The sequence below is a fragment of the Pithys albifrons genome, chromosome 1 (genome assembly GCF_047495875.1).
Source record: "Pithys albifrons albifrons isolate INPA30051 chromosome 1, PitAlb_v1, whole genome shotgun sequence".
Classification (NCBI taxonomy): domain Eukaryota; kingdom Metazoa; phylum Chordata; class Aves; order Passeriformes; family Thamnophilidae; genus Pithys; species Pithys albifrons.
This window is the reverse complement of record NC_092458.1, coordinates 5013384-5040428: the sequence shown is the minus strand read 5'-3', so window position 1 is coordinate 5040428 and position 27045 is coordinate 5013384.

Here is a 27045-nt window from a genome sequence, read left to right as displayed (position 1 = left end):
GTTCAGCCTGGAGAAGAGAAGGCTCAGGGAAGACTTTATTGTGGCCTTCAGCTATCTAAAGTGGGTTACAAGAAGTCTGGAGAGGGACTTTTTACAAGGGTATCTAGTCACAGGACAAGGGGGAATGGTTTTAAACTGAAAAAGCATAGGGTTAGATTAGATATTATGAAGAAATTCTTCACTGCAAGGGTAGTAAGACACTGGAACAGGTTGCTCAGAGAAGTCATGGATCCACATCCCTGGCAGTGTTCAAGGCCAGGTTGGATGGGATTTTGAGCAACCTGGTCTAGTGGAAGCTATTCCTGCCCATGGGAGGGGGTTGGAAATAGATGATCTTTAGGGCCACTCCCAATCCAAACCATTCTGTGATTCTAGATTGATTCTAGAAGGAGAGAGGATGAGGAAGGAGGAGCAGGAGAAAACTTCTGAGCAGGGGCAGAACCTTCCTGGGCTGCTCACAGTCTCTCCAAACTAGCAAGGGGGCTACACTGTGAGAACAGGGGAAGGCAGGAAAAGAACCATTGGGCTGAAACTGAGAGCAGGGAAGGGAATGAGAGATGTTTTCCTCAGTGATTGTTTAATTGTTTTTCTTAACATTTGAATCAATAATGAAAAAAATGATGTTAATTGGCAATACATTTGCAATAAATTACAGTAAGTGTAATGCCCCAAAGTATCGGGCGGTTCCATGGTGTAATGGAGAGCACTCCAGACTCTGAATCCCGAGGACCTGAGTTCCAGTCTCAGTGGGACCGTCCCCTGGCAGTTCAAAGCCTCCCTGCCATCCAATCCCGTCACATCTCGGATGCTCAGCAGGGTCAGCCCCGGTCAGTACCAGGTGCTGTGACAGTCCCGAGGACTTCCCTGTCACTGTCCAAGCTCACTCGGCCGTGGCAGACGGACCTTAGGACTTAAACGGTGGGGCCAGTTCTGCGCATGCTGTGCCTCACCTAAAAAATCCACTGCGCAGGGGCACACCCACGTGGGGAGAGCCCTTCCCAAATCTTCGGTCGCAAAGTTTGGCCGTACATACAATGCCCCAAAGTGAAACTGCTTTGCCCCATTTACTTCTGATGGTGCTACTGAGGATTGGTTTCAGTGATGAAGGAAGCAGGTTTAGAAACAATCATGAAATGATGGAGACTTCTCAAATGACAATCTCTCTGTTTTCAGGAATACAGGTGTGTTCCTACTTCTAATTCCTTCTTTCTCCTGCCCTTTTTTCCCCCTATTCCCCATTCTCTTTCCCTGTTAGGGAAGACAGCACTGTCCCACTGCCCCCAAAAGAAAACAACTCTGGTGGTGGGGCACAGAGCAAACATAAAAGAAGGATAAAACTTAGGAATGATACAATGGAAGGTCTCAAACTGTTAGAGGAACAAGTCCTTGAAACAATTACAGTACACGGGGCAACCTTTCAGGATGGCTGCATGCTGCTAGTGCTGTATAGAGGTTTACATCTTTCTTTAAACTACATTATCAAAATGAATGTAAAATAAACTACTGTAATGCCTTGTTCTTTTCTGTACTGCACACATTTAACAGGGGAAAAAGGATGCAATTATTATCTGTCCAATGAATAAATGCAAAAATAAATCCTTATTATGAAGCTGATTTATATAGGTCTGTTTCAGATATTAAGCCATTATATTTTGCCTCTAAACTGCATTATTCCCCAATGTAAACTGAAATTTTCACGAGGTGGCATTTTGTATTACTACATTAGAATTTATATATAGTAAGGCATACAGTGCTCAACATATATCAGTAAAAGTCTTTGATTTATTTTTCCTAGAACTAGGTCACATAAAGCATTCATTTTAGCATGAGGATATGCATGTGCCTCCTTTTATTGCATTTTTGGCTCTAAATTAGTATATATAGCAGTGTTAAAGAGATATTTGTCAAGGAAAATAATGGCATAATATTTTTCTCTGAGTTAAAGGTAATAATTACTCATGGTTTATATGAAGCCATCAGCAATACACAGATTCTCTGATATTGCTATTCACCCTGTAGGCACCCCTTTAATTTTAACTCCAGTGTTTGTTACTATCTCGTTGCTGGTTGATCATCCTGAGAAAAAATGAGTTATGGTGGGAAATGGCCTCCTGTGTCTCAGAGTTCAAAACTCTGCTACTGCAGATAACTGTGCTATATAACTTTTCTTCATCTCATCATTCCCTAGGTGAAAACTAGTTTTTCTGGAATGCATTATACTTCAAGACTTTGTTGAAGAATAGTCTTCTTCTCTTCAAAGAGCTGTTGGAAGAATGTTAATGGTCAGTTTATACCCATTAATTAATGTACTGACAGGGACTTTTATTTTTAAGAAAGAGCTGCACTTCTTGCAGTTTATCAGAAATCAAGTACTTACAAAGAACAAAATAAATATACTCAAAAACTTTTTTATACTTTTATAATCGCCTACACCCCCACATTTTTTTCAAATTCCCATCTAACTGAAATAGGCTTTTGATTCCCCCAAGTATCTTTACAGCCCTCACATTAGCCCTTTGTAGCCTGTGTTCATCTTCTTTCAACACTCATGTTCAAAGCACTGCAAATGAAGCCAAAGCAGTGCCTTGCACAAAGACCTCTTGCCCAAAATATTTCACCTGAAACTCATCAGAGGATCACTTTTGCTTTTTTGTTGCCTGTGTTACAGAAGTAGTAATTTTATGTCTGATTAAATGAGTAAATGCAAATGTTTGTGTCGCAGGTTTGGCCCAGCTGTTGCCAACCCTGGACTGGCCCCCCTTCCCCCTCCTAGAACCTTCCCAGCAAAGGAAAGGAAAAAAAAACTGAAAAGACACGCACTCTAAAGAAACTGAATGGAATAAAAAGAATAAATTATATTTACTAACATTTACAAACTACACTGTATACACAATACTTAGGATCCCACCCCCCAGGGGAGAGGGGAAGGGAGAAAAGGGGACTGATTAGCTGGAAAATAGGGAAGACACCAACCCAACCCAAAGAAACCGAATGAATCAAAACAAACACAATTAAAAAACCTCAAGGAAGGGGAACAAGAATAAAACAATCTCACCCAGGACAGGAGAACCACCAGGGACCGGAGGGACCAGACTTCAACCACCTCCCTCCAGCTCCTCAGCCAAGGAAGGGATGACAGCAACCAAACCACTCCCCCACTGCTACCTGGAAGACACGTGTGGAATACTTGTAACTTCCTTAGATACAATGGTTACTGAGGAAGCCATGGGTCAAACCATTACAGTTTGTAAAATGGCAACATTGAGGAAGTAAAAGATTTTTAAATGGCTTGATTTAATAAAGACTTAATTCAGCTGTTCTGACATTTTTCTTTTTGGTGCTAGATGGTATAGGTGAAGACAATGCCAGGTAGCAAAGCTTACACTCTTTGCAACTGACTGGTTGAGCTCTGCAAGTTAAAACTGGAACTTTGGTCTTTGGGCTGGCTGGATATTGCCTTACTGTAAGGCACAGAGAAAACAATGAACGGAAGGCAGACAGAAGAGGTGCAAGAAAGGGAATGCTCAAGAAGAGGCTTTTCCTCTGAGAAATGCAAACTCAACTACTTTCCTTAATTGACCCTTCACACTTGAAATACCTTATTTCCTGTTTGTTTCTAGCTGTATATTGGCTTCCTGTCTTGCACTGAGGGTGGAGCTAGGGCTTTTCCTGAAGGCAGCTTTTGCTGCACCAGCTGTTTTTAGTCTTTGCAAATGGGAATGTGGCAACGAGATAGGGTAGGTATGAGTAGATAATGCAGCGAGGCAAGATTCCCTTTACATTGTGACTGATCCAAATAAATTAGAGGGAATGCTGTTAAAATTGTGGCTTGTGACCTATTTTTCTCTTCCATTTCACCAAGCAAGGGAGTCTCTGACTTCATCAAGCTTTAATGAGACCCTGCTTTCTCATAGTTCAACTCTGAGAGGAAGGAAACATCTCAGTGAATAAATGCCAGGAGTGAAGCTTACCTGGATGGTGTGAACCTTTTTTTTCTAGCAGGATTGATTTTAAAGCTCTATTCAGCTGATGGTCTATTCACACTGGCACAGAGAAGTCCAAAAAATTGAGTTTTGTCCCAGAGGAGGCTGCAATACCTTACAGGCAGTAATCTCACAGGAATGAGTTTGTGGTCTGCCCTATAGGTAAACCTGGCTACCTTTAGATACAGATAGCCTGAAGGATATCTATAAAGCAGAGGTGGAGCATGAATGTCCCATTTGCAGGGGATGTGAAAGCATACCTTTCATATTTGAAGACTCTAAGGATGTACTTGCAATCAGTGTTATAGTATAGACTGCTTCAGTGACAACAAACAATGAACTCAATAAACAGTGTTTTTAAAAAGACATTTTCCACCATTTAGACATGAGATTGCTGGCGGTGGATTGTGAGAGGTAGCAGTTGAGAGATGATCTGAAAATCTCATGTGATGAGTCCCTTATAGATGACTTTTCAGAGCTTGGAGCAGGGACTCCATAACAAAAGGCATAGACTCTTCCTTGTGACCTCGAAAAGTCTGACCTTTTTGTCTTTCTTACTCTCTTTAGTGAAAGGCAAAAGAAACTGAACACATACCAACTGGTGAGCAACAGAATCTAGAAGGAAACAACCCTTTACAGTGCTCAACAGTTCACATCCAGCATTATTGTTTGATCTCAGACATACGGACACAGAAGAATGATGCCCAGGGAATGAGACTTCTCAGCAACTGGCTGAAAGTGGCTTGTCTTAAACTTTAAAAGTTTAGACGTTTCCTTGTTAATTTTTTGTTATGAGCTCCTGCTGACATCACAGCTGAGCAGTCTCCTGTGAATAGGCATGTGCTTTCTCTTTTTCCTTGCAGCAGTGGAGAATAAGGCAAGGTTTGAGCTGGGAAAAGTAGATCCAGCACAGAGACCTGAGGGAAACTAAGACAGCAGACAGTCAGCTTGCTGAGCTGCTCTGTGTATGTCTTGGCTGCATCAAAGAGCCTTTCCATTGCAAATGGACACAAAATGTTTTATAAGACAAAGTGTTATCATAGTTGGTGAGGAAGGGTGTGATCAAGGGTACGTATTCAGCTTAGTGTAGGAAATTTAAATACAAGATGGGGTGATGTGGGCAGCTTAGTACTGGTTCTGTGTTTTGACATTGGAATTTCACATTTTACTTGGCTCAGATAAGAAGTATAAGACTTTTGATGTTATTTTTGCATTTTCTTTATGTTTTAATTACCCCTCATATCAGAAATAAGATATGCAAGCTGACACCAGAAAAGTTTGAGGTATATTTTCATAAGTTCTAGAAAGATTTAGGGGTACTTTGATTTGAATTCAAAAGAATATTCTTCTGAGAAAATAGTGCTGTTCTGGATTGAGATCTTAGTCACAGTCAGTTCTGTGACTGCATCGAAAATTTGCTTTCATATTTTTTCTAGGTTGAAATATCCAACTTAAACAAGTTCTTGAGACCCATCAAAAGGATGCTTGTTATTAAACTCCTCTAGTGTAATATATCCTTTTAAAAGGTCCTAAATTTAGGAGCTGTTTCTGCAAGCACTGTATTAAAACATCCTTGTGATTAATCCAAATGAGACTATGCAAAGGATTGCTTGTTTCTCTTCATCTGATGCCTACACTTTTGCCTGTACTGCTCAAAATGAGGATATTTCTTTCTTCCTTCCCTTTGAAAAGGTAGCTCCTTTGCCAGATAATATGTTTCTTGATTCACAGAATCACCGAATAGGCTGAGTTGGAGGGGACTCATAAGGATCATTGAGTCCAACCCTTAGCCCTGCACAGGACCATCCCCAAGAGTCACACCATGTACCTGAGAATATAGTCAAAATACTTTTTGAACTCTGTCAGGCTCGGTGCTCCCTGGGGAGCCTGTTCCAGTGCCCAGCCACCCCCAGCGTGAAGCACCTTTTTTTAATATCTGAACTAAACCTTCCCTGACACAACTTCAGGCCATTCCCTAGAGTTCTGTTACTGGTCACCATAAAGAAGTGATCAGTGCCTGCCCCTTCTCTTCCCCTCACAAGGAAGCTGTAACTGCAATGAGGTCTCCCCTCAGTATCATCTTCTCCAGGCTGAACAGATCAAGTCCTCTCAGCCACTTCTCATACGGCTTCTCCTCAAGGCCCTTCACCATTTTCATTACCCTCCTTTGGACACTTTCTAATAGCTTAATATTTTTCTGATATTGTAGTGCCCAAAACTGCACACAAATATTCAAGGTGAGGCCGCCCTAGTGCAGAGCAGAGTGGGACAATCCCCTCCCTCGGCTCGCTGTTGATGCTGTGCCTGATGTCCCCCAGGACATGGTTGGCCCTCCTGGCTGCCAGGGTACTGCTGACTCATATCCAACTTGCCATGAGCCAGGATCCCCAGGTCCCTTTCTGTGGCACTGCTTTCCAGCATCTCATTCCCCAGTCTGCATGCACATCCAGGGTTGCCTCATCCCAGGTGAACAATGTCACTTCCCCTTGTTGAACATCCCATGCTTGGTGATTGCCCAGTCCTCTAATTTGTCGAGGTTTCTCTGCAGGACCTCCCTGCCTTTGAAGGTGTCACAGCACCACCCAGTTTTGTGTTATCAGCAAACTTGTTTAGTATCTCTTCCAGTGCTTCCTCCAAGTAATTTATGAAGATGTTGAAGAGCACAGGGCCCAAGATGGAGCCCTGTGGAACCCCATGTTTGACAGGTTACCAGTCTGATGTAACCCCATTCACTATTACCCTCTGTGCTCGACCCATGAGCCAGTTGCTCATCCAGCACATGATGTGTTTATCCATCTGTTTGTTTAAAAGGATCCTCTGAGAAAACAGTATTGAAAGCTTTACTGAAATCCAAAAAGATTACATCAACTGGCTTCCCCTTGTCATAAAAGGAAATCAGGTTTCATGAGGAGGACTTTCCTCTCACGAAGCTGCCCTGGCTGTGACCGATGACTGTGTTGTCCTTCAGGTGTTTTTCAGTACTTCCCATAACAATCTTCTCCATAAGTTTACCAGGCACTGAAATGAGACTGACAGGTCTGTGTTTTCTGAAATCCTGCTGCTTGCCCTTCTTGAAAATTGGGAAAACATTTGCCAGTGTCCAAACATCTGGGACCTCTCCTTCCCAAGACCACTAAAAATCTTTGAGAGAGGTTTTGCAATGACATCAGCCAGCTCTTTGAGGATTCTGGGATGAATCCTGTCAGGCCCCATAGGTCTGCTCCAGCTGAAGCAGCAGATCCTGCACAATTTCAAGGTCGACTTGGAGCTGATAATTCTTGCAGCCATGGCCCTCCAGCTCAGGGCACTTTATGGACAAATAAACACTCTGAACTGGCCTTCTGAATACATTTAAAAGTTACACGTGCACACACACAAAAATCCCACTTTGGAAAGGCTTTCCTTATCAAGAAAGTACAAATGACTAGTTTTAGAGAGGTGGATTAGATCAGAGTAAATACAGATGAAACTCAAAGCATTGCAGAGGACTTCTGAAAGAAGTCAAGAGTTGCAATGTAGAAATAACCTTCTACCTATTCCTTTCCTGTCACATTATTTGTGCTCCTTGAATCACTGTACATTCTCACATTGTTCTCTTCTTTGCCTGAATTTCAAAGGTTACATTTCATGCACACGTACTGACCATGCTCTCTCCTCTGTATTTTTACTGTAATTGTTGTGGTGTCAGCTGTGCTGATCATTTCAGAGGGCTGAGGTCTTAAAAATATTGGTATACACATTTAATATTTATACACCTTTCTATAAGGATATTGGCATTTTTTCATCCAGTTGCTGTATCAATCTAGAAATGAGAAGAATATTATTGCAGTAGCCTTGGCTTCCCTCCTCTGTTGAGATTTTTCAAATGGAAAACATGTCTGTGATAAGAAATTAACTCCAGATCTGTGTCACTTGGACTATTTAGCCTGACACTTAACAAATAGAGCAGCTTAAATTCTCCAGGGAAGCAGTTTATTTAAGAAAGAAGATGCAAATTAAACTAGTTGCATATTTAAGTGTGACTGCCCCAGTGGGTGAACCCCACCACACTACTGTGTCAACTTTTGATCGTCATTAAGGGAAGATGATATATTTTCTTTCAGCTTTGGTCATTTAGAAAGTGTGTAGAAAATTTCTTTCCTTCTGCAAGCTCACATTATGCAGTCTTGTTTTTTTAAAAATCCAATCTGTCTGTGTCAGAAGCCCAGCAGTAAGTCTGCTTCTCTGTATGAGGGAAATTGTTTTCTACTAACTGATGACCTCAGCATGGCAGTTTCTTTTCCAGCACATCAAAGCTCACAGTCAGACTTGCTGCAGCAAATGCACTTTTGAGTGGCTTTATGACATATAAAGACCCTCTTTGGCATTCATACTGTGCTTTGCTATTGTTTACAAGCTATCAGTGAATTATTTATGGAAGTTGCTTTAGATATGATTCTCCTTTTACCCCAAAGCTGTATTTTATCTTGTGGTGAGATTTTATGTGATAACTATTTTGAGGGTTTGTGTCCTCTTTACATTTATTTGACAGGTTTTGTGGTACCAATCTCTTGTTAGCCTTTCTTGTTACTTTTAAAACCAACCTCTGAAAATGATTAATAAATTCAGCATAGTGTTAACTCAGCTGATGAAATTTTTCCTTGTATTTCTGCTTTTGAGTGATTTCAGATATGAGCATACTGAACAAGCTAACATGAATATTCTTAGCAAAGGAGCAGCCATTTTAGATTGAAATTAATCTGATGGCAAGATATTCTGTTGTTCTGAGCAGCACTGGAGCTTTCATAGTGAAAAATGTGACATATATGTTCATGGTTGATATAGTCAAAATTTTTGGGTTGGTCTGGCTTTTCAACTTATAGATGTAAAGCTTTGTATGGGAGGTCTTTCAAATACATAACATGAGATTTTCAGAAGTGAGCATGACCATTTAAAATCTGTTTCATTTCATTACAAGAGAGCTGGATTAGCACTGGATGCTTTATGTTCCTCTTGAGGGTTAAATATTTATGTTGACTGCCTCGTGTTTCTCTTCTTTGAGGAAATATGTGATCTGAAACCTATCATGGATGCCAAATTTTAATCTAGAGGACTCAGTTGAGTTGCCTAAACACTGGCAATTACTTTCATTTGAGATGCCACAGGGCATCTCTGACATCTGAACGGGGCTGATATATTACTAGAAGGGATAGATGTAGTTCTGCTTTAGCAGCTGAAGGCCAGTCAGAATACCCTAGAATATCTCAAATGACAGTAACAGTCTATGCTTAGGGTGTGATTCATTCCTTAGTTTCCTTTTATGGTTTCCTTTGTCCAGGTATGGTACTGGACAAAAGAAATTGGAATCAGGTTTGCTAATTACTCTTGCTGTAAGAGAGCCTTAGTGGAGACAAGACACTCCCCAGTTATTGTCACAATAGTTACAATTTCTCGTTTGACTAATGTCTTTTCTTACATTTACACATAACTTTAAAGATCTCCATATGCAGAGACTTGTTTTTATAGATAGACCCTTGGCACAGGTCTTGGCAACAATTCAGGTATTCCCATGCCAGAACATATTCAACTGTTCAGGACTCCAGAAGTGGAGACCCCCACTCCTGCTTGTTTATCCCTTTTCTACTCACACAGCCCAGCAAATAGAACTTGGTCTTGATCCTGGTACCTGGGGCATGGCTTTTCATAAAGACCTAGTGCATACTTGACTGACATCTTTAAATTTGCTTCTAAAGCAAGGCCTCCTCACTCAGTCAACCATCCACATAATGACATTTCAGAAATAAAAGCATAACATCTCTTCAGATCTGCCCCTGGTTACTGAAGCATCTCTGTATCCAAGATAATTAAAGATTTACCTGTGAGCTATAGTCCTATATGTGAAGTAGGACCTTGTCTCTCAAAATATCAAAGATTGTGGAACCTGCAAAAAGCAGATAAAATTCAGTCAGTGACTTTAAAACCTATTTTCTGCATGAGTTAGGAGTCAGTGTAGAGACATGATGAAGCTAAAACCAGCAAGAAATAAAGCTTACTGGCCCTCAAGGGAAGCTTTCATGGTTGTTTATACCCAAGAACTTCCATCATATTCAGCTAAATCTGTATGTGAGAGGAAGGTATTAAACAGAAATTGATTGTCAAATATCACAACCAAAATTAAAAAATAACCAACCAGTAGAAAAAGTTCAAAGTGAAGAGAAAAATGTTAGGTAACTAATTATTTCAAAGGAATTTTGAAATTCCAAAAGAATATAAAAATTTCCCTAGGAGAGCTATTTACTCCATCTGTAATGGGTCAAATTATCCTTTAATTTCAACCAGTTTTTGTCATATCATTACTACTGCTACTATTACTAACAAAAGCACTACAACTATATACTAACTAGATATATACCTTGTTTAACTCACTTCATTTTGCATACCTGTATTTTTTATTTCTTAAACACAGGACGCAATCAGGCCTATTGTTTTAGAAAATACCCTTAATGACTAGCAGTAAAACGTAGCCCTGTGTCTCTCATTGGAAAGCTGATGGTTTTGTTCAAACCACAGTCTATTGCTTTTCTCTTCAAGACTTCCACTGAAGAGCAGATACTTGGTTCTTTAAATTCAGCAGACAAGCTTCTCACATCTGGTCAATTACCTGTGTCCTACTTGCCCTTTCTGTCTAATCCCTCTCTTATATACAAGTCCTTTATGATGTGACAGTTGAACATTAAAAACAATGTGAGGTTAGATCACAGGCAAGCTGAAAGTAACCTCTGTCTGAATGACAGATGCCTGTGTTGTACTTATTTTTTGCTTCTCCAGCACAAATGCGTGTGAAGCTAATCTTTCATATGTGACTTTGCAGAAGTTTAAGTTAGAACAAAATTTTTGGAAGACCTTTACAAAATTAAATACGCTGACAATATTTTTATATATATGAGTTTGGTATTTACTGGCAATGCTTGTTTAAAGGTGTAAGATCTTGTAAAATTCTTATTAGGAATAACTGAACAAACCCAGGTTTTGATGCTTGGGCAATGGAGTAAAAATAAAACACCTTCAATGCCTTCTGCTGACGGATACCTTTGTGTTCTGTTTATGAGTGACTTTAGTGCTATAATTTTGTGACATTTCAAAATATAATTTGACCTCATGTGGAGTTAAGAAGTTAATTTCTTTTCTGCCATTAGTTTTTGCTTTCTCCTATACCTCAGCCTTGCATACTCATTGCCCACTTCTCATTCCCAAATTAGAGTGTGATATATTAAGTCATTAGTGCAGACAGTGTGAATGAAGACTGCAGGTACTGATTCCAAGTCCCAACTAATTTTTATTTTGGATGTTCCAGTTGGCTTGACTTAATCTTCATTCTTTCAAAAGCAGCAGTTTTTCGGGCATACTTCATAATACTCAAGACTAATCTAGCATAGCATTAACTGAAAAGGTTAAAAATAAGTTTTAATGTTTTTGCTGACACTAAGTATAAACTTTATGATAAATGAAGAAAAGGTATTTCTATCTGTGTTTTCAGAGCTCTCAGAGAACACATGAAACCCAACCCACTGCCATTTCCATGCCCTTAACATGATATTTATGCATTGCAAATTAAAGCCTTATCATCTCTGCCTTCAATTCCTCTGTAACAGTGGAAGCAGTAATCTAAACAGGCTGCTAGATTCCAATGACACATTCATTAGGATTGAATTATTAGTTCAGCAGGTCCTGAAAATAGGGACTGCTTGGCACATTTGTACAGCTGTCATTTTGCTGCGGGCACATACCAGGAAAGGAATGACTGCAAACCCAGCTGCTGTAGTTCTCTCCATACCAGTTGTTTTGGTAACCATGCTTTCCTTTCCTCCTCCAAATAATATTTCTCTGAAAATGTTTGCCTGACAGAGGAAAGGCATAAGTTGATATTTGGAAATCAATGTAAGAGAAGGAAGGGGATTCAAAACTGTTGGGTGAAATCTTCTCTGAAATTAACACACATTAGCTAATAAACCCCACCTTCTGCAATATAATTGCAGTTTTAAAATGGTAAAAAAGCACATAAGTTCACATTGCACCATATGGTGTTGAGTTAAATCTGTTTCATAGTTTTGAGTCAAGAACATATGCACCCAATGAAGTGGCAGTTGTTATAGAAAATACGACTGTTTTGTTAGTAAATAACATTAGAAAGCTACAAACAGTCCCTTAAGTGTTTTTTTTCCTGTAGTAGATTATTATGCAGAACAGCCATTACCATGCATGAGCATTTAAAGTCAAGCGACTCCTAATAATTTTAGAGGGTGAAGGAGCTGGCTCACTGTGCATGAAAGCCTGCACAAACTTGCTTGTCTGAGATCATGAAAATACATTTTTTATACTGCAGGTGGCATCTTAATGTTTCACTTCCACCTTTTCAAATGAGGAGTGATCAGGCTGTCAGTCAGAGTGGAACAAGACAAACAACCCCTTTTTTGTCAGATGCATTTTCTCATTTCTTTCGATATATCTTATGTGTGTAAATCAAGACTTGAATCCTGCTAAGTGCAGGATAAGTCAGGCCATGTTTACTTATTCCACTGTGACAAAACTGCAGCTGTTTTAGCACCGTGCTCTGAACCTGGTTGAGAGATGTTGCTGCTCTTTACTGGGTGCTGGCAAGTCACTGTGCTCCAGCCTCCTGGCAAACTCCTGGTGACATTTTGCACTGTGTCCATACTGGGTGACAGCTCTATGGAGGAGTGAGGGAGGGATATAGAGCCATAGAGGAAATGACATAGAAAGAGATTTCAGAGGATATAGCAAGGACTCAGAAAAGTCTCTGCTGTTTTGTTAAACACATTGGCTTTTACTGTGACTAGTCCTATTCTGAGTTTGGGAGCACTAAAAGGATGTTTTGAATCCCTGCCATGCCTCAAGTGAGGAACTGGCCACGCTCAAATACTTAAACATCATTGACTTCAAAGCTAGTGCTACAAAAAATGGCAACTGGAGTTTCTGAAGAGTAGCATGTCTGTGTGCTATCAGGGATATGATAAAGCTTAGAAAATGAATAGGGGGAGCCCAAATAATACTCTGCCCAGGAGACATCAATCCATCCAAGGCCAACTTGCACAAGTTCAGAGGAGCACAGGGGAACAGTGGCAGGTAGGGAAGAACTTGAACTGAGGATTACTGAGGAACTACCACCCTGTCTGGGCCTCTCCCAGCCACAGCCCCTGTGTCTAGGTGTGAAATCTGTCACCAGGAGTCGTTGGAAGCAGCTCTCTGAGTCACTTTTTGGACTAAGAGGGCTCCTGCCTAGGGGCAGGACACATTGATGCAGAGGAGAGGTGGTTGGGCATCTCACAGGACTTAGGGGAGGAACTGAAGGTGGAAAAAGGGAAATGTTAAGGTAATTTGGGGAAGGACAAGAATGGGAAATTTGAAGAGTAAGCAGGTCTAAAGGGTTTGTTGTGTGTAAATCATGGGCTGGTCAGTCTGTACATCTGGCCATGCCCTGTGCCTGATCAGCAGTCTGCCTTTTTCTCTCATTAAACTCCTTTCTAGCTCTTCCCTGGATCAGTGACTATTCTGTGTGTATGTATGTGCATGGAGGTGTGAGTGCAGCGACTGGAGTCAGATCATGAGTTGGAGCACCTGTGTGTTTATGGTGCCAGTGACTGTAGTGATCGGTTGTGTGATCATTAATGAAGACCAATCTGGTGAGCAGGTGAAGTGACCTGGGACCAAAGGATTCACTTGCTATGAGTGCAAGAGTGTCTGTGTAACTCTAAGAGATGACTTAGAGCACAGGGGCGTGGCTACTGGGACCTGGGAAGGGCCAGACATCTGTTTGTGTATTTGTATGTGTGCAAGTGGGATGATCTGTTCTAGCAACCAGAGTGGGTCACAGCTTTGGCGTTTCATGTGTCCAGGTTCCAGTAACTGGGGAAGCTGAAATCAAGAGAGCTACTTGGCAGACTGTCTAAGATCAACCACTGACACACACACAAACACACATGTATTCTCACTAGAGGATGCTATCCTGCTTAGCCAGAGAGAGGGAAGCAGGACGAGGCCTTTGGTGCTATGTTTATGCAGATGCTCTCAGTGTCTGCCTGTGATTTGTGTGGCTGACCATGTACATATATATGTGTGTTTTTAAATATGTATATGGTTGTGCCTGCAAGTATGTATGTGGTGTATGTTCTGTGTGCTTGTCCCTACTGGGAATATATCTTCAGCCTCACTACCAACTGGACCATGGGACATGGAGTTGCAGCAGCCTTACATCTATTAGGGTTCTGAACCCAACATGATATATTTTCCTCTAACATATTAATTATTTATTACGTTTATTCAACCTTTTATTTTCTTTCCTCACTCATCTTTCATGTTAAAAGCTGGCTGCAAAAACCAGCTTTCAAGAGCAGCAAATGTCTGATGGTAGTGCTAGACCTGTATTTCATAACACATATCCCTTTCTGAACCTGTGCCATATCAGCAACTGTTTAGAGCACATCCTGCTGTGTGCTGAAGGAATCTGCTGGAGCACAAGGATGCTGGGGCAGACCCATGTGGTACCAAGAATATTAAACTTTTTCTTATCTCACAAGCCACTGACCGTGAACAGCGTGCATGCAATATATCTAATTACAAAGTTCTTCAACATCTCTAGAACAGTGTAGGTGTTACTATGTTCTTTGCTGGGGGCAGTTGCTTTATCACTGGTTTTGCTGACCTTCCTTTCTCTGATTTTTGCAGTGCTCGCTCAGGTCTTGGTTTTATAATTCCCCTCCTGTACTGTAGCATGACTGTGTTTGCATCTACAAGACGATATTTGGAGAGTAGCTGATCTCTACCTAACTGGGGTGTTCATTCTAGTCAGCATTTTAGCCTTTGTATGAATAAAGCATGAATCTGCTTTTGAGACTCTGTGAAATTGTGACTGCAATACTAAAAAAAACACCTTTGGCTTCTTTCATGTCCTTGCCTCCCTTTGCCCAAAAGAGGGCACTCTATACCTGAGTTTCTTTCAAGTCTTTACTCTTCTCCCCCTTCCCCCTCCTTCCCCCCCTCCCCCCGCTTTCTTGCATTCAATCATTAATTGCACAAAAGATGGTGGCACTTTTTATTTACAGTCCAAAATATGTGAATCTCCTTCGTTCATCTCTAATGAGAATCATTCATGAAATAGGGAAAAAGAAAATCATTCACTGCAATGCAGTAAACAATGAAGCATATTTCCTTTTCAATTTTTCCCTACAAGTGAAAACCAGGTAAAGGCTCATGATCTGACCTGTATATCATGAGAACTACAAGCAGTTTCTTCATTAGAGAACTAGCATTTGTCCTTTCCCATGGTGGAAGGATAAAATAATTCAGTCTTATGCTTTTAAGTGGCAAAATATTGGGGTTCCCTCTCTTGATCTTAGTGCTCCTAGGGGCAAAGGTATCATAGAAACATGGAATTATAGAATACCAGATTGAAAAGTAGCTCAAGGATCAACTTGTCCAACATTTCTTTGCAAAAATATGGTCTAGACAAGATGGCTCAGCACCCTACCATTTGCATATTAGAAAAAAAATGTAATATTGGGGAATCATTCACTTCCTTTGGGATGTCATTCCAATGGCTGATTGTTTTCATTGTGAAAAAGTTTTCCTCTTGTGTTAATTAGAATCTCTTCAGGAGTAGCTCCTACCCATTACCTCTCTTATTTTCCATGGGACACCTTGTAAAAAAGGGAATCTACATCTTTGTAGCCACAAAAAAGGGAAAGTTCTTAGTTCTTACAGCTTAAAAATGAGACCAAAAGTTTAATTCCACATATTTCATCTGCTGACTTTGCTGCTTTTCAGCACCAATGCTGTCTTATTAGCTACTTTTGCTCGGTTCTCAGGGTCAGGTTTAACACACCTCTATATCTCTTAGAGCCTTTTTGATTTCCATTTCATTGTATCTATTTTAAATCAGCTCTGAATGGGTCTGCCTCTTTTTCTGTTTGATATTTCTCTCTTATGAAAAGTGTTGGTGAAGCAAACATGCTTCTTGCAATGGTAAATTTGTGTCTTCATGAAAAAACTTTTCATTTCAGAAATGGCATTTGTCAGTATAAAAAAACTAAATATACTTTTAAAGAGTATTCTGGAACTGCGAAGCTGATTTTCAGAACCACATATTTGTACCTCTGGCTGCTCAGCTGCCTTTAAAAATTGACTACAGATATTTCAGTTAAAACATTTTACATGGGTCTCAGTTGAAGCACTTGAAGCTTCACAATCTCTTCAGAGAGCCTGTGCTTATGCCAAAAGGATGTTACCTCCTCAGCCCAACATGATTTCAGCTGAATGGGGTAAAATGCAAATTCCTCACACAGCATTAGCACTCCCCATATGTGCAGGGAGTCTGCCTTTCTCTTCAATCATTGGCTTCTCTGGGTCCCCTCACAGACCATCACAGGATTTCATTTTTAATCTAAACTTTCTATCCAAAACTTATGTATCATATTTACCTGAATAGTCCCAAACCAAAGTATCTTGCATTAGGAAAAGTTTAGAAAATAATTGAATTGGTGTAACTTATATGCACATGCATACACACACATATAATTACAAACAGAGACACATAAAACTACATATATGTATACATGTACATACATATATCTCTCCCTGAAAAGAAAATAGTTCCATAAACTCTACAAGTTTGATAGTGGATTTTTTTTCATTAAGGACATTTTCTATGAGAAGGGTTGATAAGAAAGTAATTGTTTAAAATGGGAAACAATAAACATACAAAATCTACTCTATGCTCTAACTTGTGCAGCAGAGGACTTTGAAATTCTTTATGATGAACAAAGCCTGTATAAAGCATGGAGAAAATGAGTAAGTGATCAAACAAGGTTGTTTCCTGCATTTAAAAAGTTTTGAGAAAGAGTGAATGTGTTACATTCAAATATAGGTGACTTAAAATGAGAATAGGAACATATTCTTAACATTGTTAAGTGAGGATAAGGAAAAATATATCAGTGAAAGTGACATCAATTCAAGTAAATACACTCACTTACTTCTAAAAATACACTGGTTTATAGCCATTAAAAAAAAATAAATATATATATATATGGACTCTCAAGTTGATGTAGAAAAAAGAGGCAGAACCAAACAGATAAAGGAATCAGCTTGGTGCAGCTGTGTGTAACATTCAGGAGGCCTGGAGTTACAGTATTAAAAAACAAAAAAGAAAAAAACCAAAAAACCCCCAAACCCCAACCCAATTCAAATCTGCTCTACAGAAGTTTTCAGACATTGCAGAAAGGATTGTATTAGGCTTTATGTGATAAAGAACACTAAATTCATTCACCTTGGAGAATGATTCAAACCTTAGGAACAAGGCTTCAATAGGGCACATTTTACTCAAAATTAGTCAGATGATAAATTGTTTTCTGGAATGGAATCCTGTAGGAAAGTCAGCTAGAGTTACAATCTGTTAGTAATACTAACCCCGTGGGATATCTTATTAGGGAAAGTGGTTTTAACAAATAATATATTTTTGTTCAGGGACACACACTGAACATAAATGCTCTAAAATAGGGTATAATAGGGAATAATAGGGAATAATGCTAAAAAAGCAACAAAAAAATCAAGAATGTTTGATCCAGCTGCCTTTTCCCAGCTCTTAACACCGCTTATGGTTTAATACCATCTTACTACCACTGCCATTAGAAAAAGTTTCCTTACCCTAAATATACTGTTGCATGCAGTGTTCAAATAGTCCCCTCAGAAATTTTTAGTTAAAGTATAATAAACAAAAATGGATGTACCTCTATTTTGTTCAAACTAATATATTATGTATTGTGCCTAAATGCGTAAGAAACAAGAAATGAGGAATACTGTATATTACTTTCTCTGTGGGTGATCAAAACATTATGTAGTGGTTCTGTAATTATGATGTATTAGGAAAATTCACATTCAGACTTGTAACATACACCTGAATGGTTAGACTAGTTAGAGAACACTGAGCTATAATAGAAATCATAAAAAAGAACAGTTTATGCTAGCAGACTTTTCATTGATAATGTATTCAACCAAGTTTGTTGTTAAAAAGCCACAGGTGTAAAGCATATTAAAGTGTGATTGCTGTGACAGTTCAATGCAATTGTTACATATTACTTATTAGGGCATATTTCTACTGTTTACTTTTAGGATATTTATGCACCTGAGCAACCACATCTGAAACATCATAAAAGAGGAAAAGTGAAAAAAGGAACCATAAAGCCAAATGACAAAGAGAACAAGAGTTACACACGGAGTTGATGAGAATTGCAATAAGTGTATAAATGGATAAGGAACTGCTGAATGTTCTCACATACACTTTTTCCATGATAGGAAGAGATGAAAATGCACTTACCCACAGACTGTTGAACACTACTGAGCTTTTGCTAGTTTCCTGGAACATTAATCACTTGCAAAATTTAAATTGTTAATGTGAATAGAAATTAAATAAACAATCTTTTTCTCAGAACTCAATCTCTTTATTTTTCTCAGAAATTATCCATCAGTCTGCAATTTTTTATCTGCTTCTCAAAAAACCTTCACTCAAGCTTAATAACATCTCCATCTCCAATTTGAGTCAAATGAATTAGAAATTTAAAAAAAAAACCCTAGGATTATGAAGCTAAAAAGATAATATGGTATGATTATCAGGGAAAAATGTCTCAGAAAGGGGAGAAGTAGAGACTTCAGAAAGCCAGTTCGGGGCTAGACTGTGTTTATTCATTTTACATGGAAATCAATCAAATTCACTGGTAAATCCCCTTCAGTGATAATTCTGTTTGAAGAGCAGACAAGTGTGATTGTTGCAACACACTTCTCTTGTCTACCTTTGACATGTAGCACAAGCACATTGGCTGCTTAATTAATGAAGGCTGGCTTAGAGATAAGTCCAAGGAATTCAGAGACTTCATTTTTGGTGTGAGACAAAAATTGCACACTTAGATTCAGAGAAAAAGCACAAGCAATACTGTGATCACTCACACACTTGCTGAAAGATTTCAGCCTGCTAGATTGGGGATTTACACATTTAACACACAGAAGTTCCCAGAGAAACCTGTCTACAGGCACCGACAGTTTCTCTTCTTGAAAACTCTGGCTGGCAACCACAGATTGACAATGCACATGCAGAAAAGCCCATTCTATGAGGAGAGCATACCTGACATATGAACCTCTTTTGCAACTGAAGCTCAGCAGGTGGAAACGGTGTAAGTGGACAATTTTGCCTTCTGTGGACAAGTGAAGTGAAATATAATTTGGCCAAAATATATGCAAATACCCTGAAGACTCAAGTGAAGAAGAACTAGAATAAAAGCCACCTCTACATCTAGCAGCTGGAAATGGGCTTTCTTTGCACAACCTGAAAGTGAAAGAAGAAAAAATTAAAGAAAGCTGTCTGTTGCTCAAGGAGGAAGGATACCCAGTATTATCCCACAAAAAAGGCTGTCCTTGCATATTCCCACAGCTGGCATCACATAAAAAGCCCACACACTCCAGGCAGCAAGACTGAAAATCCCAGTTCTGCTCCCTTCTTGATATAAGTGAGACTCACTCTTGTCTACTGCTGGCCAGAAATTACCTCCAGCCATGACTTACCTCATTGGCAATGGCATGTCTTCTGTAGATCTATGAGTGTGTTACGTCTCCTCCTACCTTTGTGGCTGAGGAATACTAAAACCCATCACCTTTATTCTCACACAATTATTCTAATCACCAAATGATGAAACAAATACAGGCAGGGTATTGTTGCCTCTGTTGCCTTTTTCATTTTAGTTTTTTAAAAAAACTTCTCCTCCTCCACTAGGTGCCTTTTCTGACCAGATGATGAAGCAGCAGCTGGAGTCTCTGGGTCTCTGACTGGTGTCTAGTGCTTACTGGTTTCCCTTAAAAACACCTAGGAGGAGCACTTTCCTGAGGAATGTCTTGGTGGACTTGGTTCCAGATCCTTTTCCAGAGGCCTTCAGAGGTGTCAGTGTCCATAACTTACTTCATAGGAAATGTAGGTGTTCCATTTAGGGGGTAAGATGTCTGAGTCTACAGACTTCAGCCATTTTCACTTGTTTGGTGTCCAGTATACCTCAATATATTAAGGGAGAATGGTGATATTTTGATGATGAATTTTCCTGAGGATGATGTCGAGCACCTAAGTGAAACTCCAGCTCTGAATTGACCTGTTCCTTTACTTATTGCTAAGCTACTTTGGTTAGTAGTGGCAAATGTATTAAAGCTGCCTGCCTGAATACTGGTTTCTGTAGCCTGTCACTTTCTCACAATAACTTATGCAGAGCTGAAGATTCAAGGGTACTCTGGACATGTTGCACATGTAATTTAAGTCTAAACATTTTCTGCTAGTCCTGCTCTCTAATGATGCCAGTCAGTTTTCTGTTCACTGCCCTTTGGTATAACCATACACCAAGTGCTTCATTGTATGAAGCAGTGAAATGAAAAAATCTTTCTTGTAATATCAGCAACACAGACCTGACCAATAGTAGGGGGAGATGATGTATTGTTTCTGGAGCAGAGCAACTGTTAAAAACTGTTCTTGGCCTGCTGATTACTAATTGCTTGCTGACTTCGGAAGTGCTGCAGCAAATTCATACATCATATTAGGGCAGTTTTTTCTTCTCTTAAAAATATCTTCTTGACTTTGCTTTGGCATTTATTGTGAATCAGAATCTCATTGATCTGCTCATGACATGCATCAGTTTATTCATTGGTTCATTACACAGCTGGTTGGAGATCCAACTTCATCTTTCTCAGAGGAAAATGGGACTTTTTTGAATTGATCCAATTTGAATTGGTGGTAAAAAGCAAGCCAGGAAAATAAGATTTCCTTTGTTTTATTAGAAAACTGTAATATTCCCTTACTGATGATAAAAATTTAATGAAAAGCAATTAACAAGAGAAATAATTTTCAATGAAAGCAGTAATGTTCTATTAACTCATACTTGATAGCTCAACAGAACTGCGTTTTATATTCAGTTTAAAACTGTATGACAAAGAAATTACAGAATTTCTGTCAGGGATAGTAAGATTTATTTACTATGAACATGCAACAGTGACTGGTAGTATCTTTTCTATGACAGGACTAGAATTAAACTCAAGGCTTTCTGCAGATACAAATACCAAAGCACCATCAGCCATGAATATTCTGTTGGATCTTAACTCTGATGGTGATTAACATCCTGTGATGGAAGTTAGTCATGCTTTATTTTGAGGTTTCATTTGTAAGTGCTGTACAAATGAATAATAAAGACACCACTCAATTAGTGGTTTATCAGTTTCTAATGCCTTCTGGGCTAATAGACTGTCTATAATCGTGGTTTATATGCATCTATTGATGTGCAGTCACTATCCATGAAATATTTTATTACTGTCTGAAATAAGGAAATAATACCTATTAATCACATATTACATCCAATACATCCAAGACATTAGGAATGATGAGATAGTTCCTGTGCATGATGCTCTCCTTCAGCAAAATGCCTTTGTGGAAGCTGGCAGCACTGTTTCCCTAAATGCCCTCTTGCAGGCATCCTCAATGCAGCAGTAATCCCTTCTCATTTCAAACAGTTCATGAACGGAAGAAATAACAAATCAGCATCTGTCTGGTTGTTAAAGTTTCAAACACAGGAAGGTGGTGTTGGGAGAAGCCCCCTCAGAGAATTTTTCTCATCATACCAACACAAAAGGTTTAGGCTTGGAGTCCCAGGAGTGAGGACAAAAGATAACTGATGACTTTCAGATTCAAGCTTAATGGTTGGGTGGAGGTGAGAAAATAGAACCCCAACACCTGGGGGTAGGGAGAGGTTTCTCTTTCTTTGTTCCCTGTGTGCTGGTTTGACTTTTTGGTGGTTTTCTTTGGGCAGCTGCAGAAAAGGAGCCACTGCTTGCTGGTGAGAGCTGTTTTTCTGGCTCTGCTCTTTGCTTTTCCCCCTCCATCTGTGGTTCAGCATTGCAAGGCCGGTCGCTGCCCCGGCTTCACCGTCACCCGCAGTGTTGCAGCCGCCCGCCCCGCTGCAGCAGCAACCCAAGAGAGACAAAGAGAGAGAGAGAGAGAGGAGTCACATCTACTTTTCTGGGAGCTATCATCACCCCTCCACTCCCAGCTTCTCCTTCTTCATTTGGGACAAAGGACAAAGAGAGAGAGCTCATGTGAGTGCTTCCTGCTCGTCTCTGCCTTGCTGGGAAAAGACTGAGAATTCATCTTGCAGCCAGCCGAGGTGGGACACTGACACTGTTCATAAATATAACTGCTCCATGAGGAATCTACCGCTTTGGGGGTTGTTCTCTTTTGTTTTTTACCTTTGGTTCTGGGGGAGTAGTTTGGTCTGTTTACAGTTATATCTGTATCTACATATATATGTAGATATATAGTAGTTAAGAACAGTTATCCTTCTTATATCCATTTTCTAATTAAAGTTCCTTTTCTTAAATTTAATAAAGAGTGATGTGATTATTGTGGAGGAATCCTCTCCTCTGCTTTTTGGTAAACATTTTGGTTTTTCCCGCAAACTAAGACCCTGATCTAAGGGACTTATGTATGTAATTATGATATTAACAGTCTCAGCAATCAAAACCCACCCCCAAACCTCTATATGCTTTATCACTCCTCTTAGGAATAAAGATTGAGAGGAGTACTAGGAAAATAAGTATCTCTAATTTAGCTCACCCACTACCAAAAGTTTTGTTGATTTAACTCCACGAATGATCTGAGAAATGAAGGAGTGCTCCATTCTCTGTTGCTGACTTCCATGGTTTAAGTAGTGCGAGTTTGCAGGGGAGATTTTGCTTCTGAACACCTGATGTTATCTACACTGAATTAAGAGAATGTTAAGATATGGAATTTTACAGTGAGACTTAGAATAATTAAAGATACAGTAAATGGCTTTTAAAAATGAAACAAAAAATTGAGGGCATGGTGTGCACTAGGAGGAACAGGGAAAAAGACAGGTGCTTGTCCTCTGAAAGCTGTATCCCTGAAGGCATAAAATAAAATACAACCAACTGTGGTAGTTTGGGGCTTAGTTTTAGTTAGGCCTCAATTTAGGAGGCTCAGAGAATCTACGTAGATTAGGAGAGACAGGTATCACCTGACTTAAGTAACCAAAGAAATATTTCATACCAGATGACGCAAAACTGAGATACAGACACAGGAGCAGGAACTGTTCTCTCAGTTGCCCTCATGTCTGCAGTGGAGCCAGGATGTGGTGCAGCTGTCCTGCTGTCCTGGGCCTTGCTCCTGCTGCTGCTACATCATATTTTGTTTTAGTTTCAGGGAAGTAGAAACATTTTAGTGTTATGCTCTCTCTTTTGCCTTGCTGGGTGTCTTTTAGAGTATTTTATGAATTTAGAGTAATGAAATCTGGTTTTGGTGGAAGGTAGAAAATTGTTGTTATATTGTAGTTTTACTTTTCTCTTGTATAAATACATATAATTAATTTGGGTTTAAACCTAGTTTGATTTTCCAGAAGTTTTTTTCTTTCTCCATTTTCTCAACAGGAGGGGGAAAGAAGGCTTTGACTCTGTGTTGGGCAGTTGGCATTTTGCCAGCTCAACCCAAGGCACCAACTATCCTTCTGTGTTTCCAGACTGATTTTAAGTTTTGGAGGAGTAAATCATTTAGTGTTTCTGTGATTTCAAGTATCTCTAATTTCTCAGAAATTCTGAGCGTATTCCTATCAAAGTTTTAATTCCTCTCCTGTTTGGGAAATATTTCAAGTGTTATTTGGACTTGCTAATTCTATGTTTAATGTCTTGCAGAATGAAAGAAGAATGTTAAATGTTAGCTCTCATGAAAGATAACAGGTTAGGAAAATAGGCCCTGGTTGGAAAGGTCAGAGAGAGTTGGGAAAGAAGTGCCCAGGCTGGCAGAGGAGCGGTGTCACTGCTGGGAAGGAAGAAGCAGATCACTGAGCTGTATGACATTAGTGATTAAGGTGTTCATGAGAACTGGGATGAGGAGGAAATCCTGATGCAAAACTGTGTTAACATGTGTCATAGTCATTGTGTTCTCCTGCTCAGCCAGAGGGAGTCAATGACCAATGTGTGGATGACTCACAGTGTAGCTGCAGAGAAGAACAAATTTTCTGTGCCTTTTAATACGAATAGCACAAATCTGTTCCTGGTACCTGAGGAAGTGCTAATTACTATCCTATGTCTTCACTCAAAGCCCAGGATCTGGAAAAAAGAGTAAGGGGCTTCTGGATGTGGTGTGAGAAGGAGGCAAGAGACTCTCATGGGAGCTTGGTGACTGCCATAGAGTGCTGGGGGGTCTTGACTGCCCTAAGAAAGATTTTGCTTTCCACCAGTAGCAGGTACTTCTACCACTTGGCTCTTCTATTGGTTAGAAAGACTGGACCCAAAATTCCCATGACAACTGGATATATTTTGGGATGTATTAATTTTCTTAGGTCTTCTTGGATATATTTCTCATTTAAAAATATATTGGTGGGTGAGGGAATGTCTTCCATATCTAATGGAGTGGGACTATAAGTAAATAAAAACCTAAATTAAATGAGGATCCATGTCAGGCAAGGTGAAGAGCTTCTCTAATTGCAAAATAATTTCATTTTATCACACTAATTATTGAAGTATGAGCTTCATGCAATTATACATGACTGGAAACAGCTCCAGCTAACGTTCACTATGTTTGTCCAGTTAAGTTTTACAGCATTGTGTTTGAATACAGCCAGTTACACTCATTATTAGAACTGTAGGTGACCATAAACATGAAGGACTTTTGAAAGGAATGTTAGCATTTGCTCTTTCTTCTTCTGCCTGACTTTTTTATTCTTTGGGTAGTGAGTTGTCCCCATACTCACCTACTGACCACAAGTTCCCTGGATAAGTGTGGCCACCCTGTGCAACACGGTGATGTGTCCTGCACATCTGTGTGCAGAAGGACTCCAAGGAGGAAGGACTGTACAGTCTTGTATGAGACTTGTATCTTATGTAAGCACAGCCCTTGTGCATGCTGTTCATTGGGAAGACCTTGCTGTCAGACAATTTCCCTTGAGTTTGTAACAGAAAAGAGAAAGGGACAGAGTATTTCAGGAAAAAAAAGTAAGTCAAAAAGCCCCAACAAAAACCCAACAGCCCACGAGACCAACACAACAAAACAGTAAGCAGAGACATCTGAGAAAATCTCATCAGATCAAGTAATTTCTAAATCTTTTTCTTTCCTCCCTCCTTCTTCACTTTTCCACTGATTTAAGAAGCCTGGAATAATTCTCACCTACTACTGAAATTTTGTTGAATTAATTTAATGCTAATCTATTTTGACATGATCGTGTTTTTTCTCAATATTTATCCATTCTCTCACAGGTCATTTATGTTGGTTTCTGGCTTCTGTCCCAGTCCTCTTAGACAGGCAGGACATGGTAGTTCGAATGCAATTTCTTTTTCCATTTTATCTTACTGTGTCCTCTGTCACCGATCTCATCCCATGGTCTCAAAAGTGTCAGTAGTTTCTTCACAAGTCTTTTGGTAGGTATGTGAACAGGTACACACACACACACACACACACACACACACACACACACACAGAGGTTACAAAAAAGAAAATGTCTGTTAATCTTTTAACCTTGTTCTTTCCTCCTCTGTTCAGAGTTATGAACTTTTTTTTTTTACCATCTTGCTCTTTTAATATAATTCTTTTTGATATTTAGCAAGAAAGTTACTTTCTTGACCTTCATTCTTTATCATTGGGGCTGACTGCACAGCACATGTGGCCCTCAAAAAATACAGTGTTAAATATTAAAATTATTAATATTATTGAACAGAGAGAAAGCCCGTGCTGCACATTTCTTTTGCATTCAGAGCAAATACCTGGTGTATGTCTGATATTCCTTTAATAAGATACAAAATCATTGAAAGAAATTAACAGTTGTATTCTGATTCTATTAATTCTTTGACTGAATTTTCTTTTATTTCCTACAATATAAAATCTTATATTAAGGACCAATTTTCATAAGACTCAATCACCAACATGTATTTACACAATATGCCATCAGCCTGACTTTACTCGAGAAACCTGTAACTATAGGAAATTTTGTCTCGGAAAAGGAGCTGGAGGTGGTTAAGTCAGGTTAATAAAAGGTATAATAAAAGCAAACTCTTCCATATCATCTTGTCCTTTCAATGAGATCTGTGCCTACTGACCCTGCACCTCTTCAACCACGCAGCATTTTAGGTGGTGATTAGAGGCTAAGGCTTGTATCAGACCCTGTAATCATGAGTTTTCAGTATTACAACAAGAAGCTTAAAGCTAGATGAGAATACTTGAGAGGGAAAGTAAAAGGGTACTCCAGCTTCTAGCTCTAACAAATAGACTAGTTTTTAACTAGATATTCTAGAAAGTGTTATATTTCAGCCCTAGGCCCTTAAAAAGCTCACACTCACTGTACTCTGTGTGTTGGAGACATAGGACGTAGTTGATCTCAGCACTTCTAATCATCCACACCTTACTATCCGCATGGGTAATATGTGCTCTCTGGTTCTGATTATCACTGGGATGGTGTGCAGACAGATGCCTATGCTGACAAGAACTGTAGGAATTCAGCTGTGGCTGGGAGAGCCAGAGAGGTGCAGGAGTCACCAGCCCCAGGTGATAGGACGCAAAGCAGCGCTACTCCCAAACAGCTTCACTGTGTTCAGAGGGAGATGAGCTCCAAGCAAGGGGCTCTGCTTTAAGCATAACACCCTGCAAACAGCATCAGTCTGCCTTTTGTATTGATAGGCAAGTGCAGGCAGTGCTGCACAGAACTGCCTGATTCCTGACCTGCATTGTTGTGGGACCTTGCATTTGGCTTTGTTGAACTTCAGTAGGTTTTGCACAGATCTCCCTCTTAAGGTCCCTCTGGATGGCATCTTTACCTCCAGCATGTTGACTGCACCACATGGCTCGGTGTCGTTTGCAAACTTGCTGAGGCTGCACTCAATCCCACTGTCATTGGCACCAACAAGAAAACCCCAGACCCCTGAAGGCCCCTCATCACTGGTGTCCTCTGGGACATGGCCCCTTGACCACAACTGTTTGAGTGTGATCATCCAG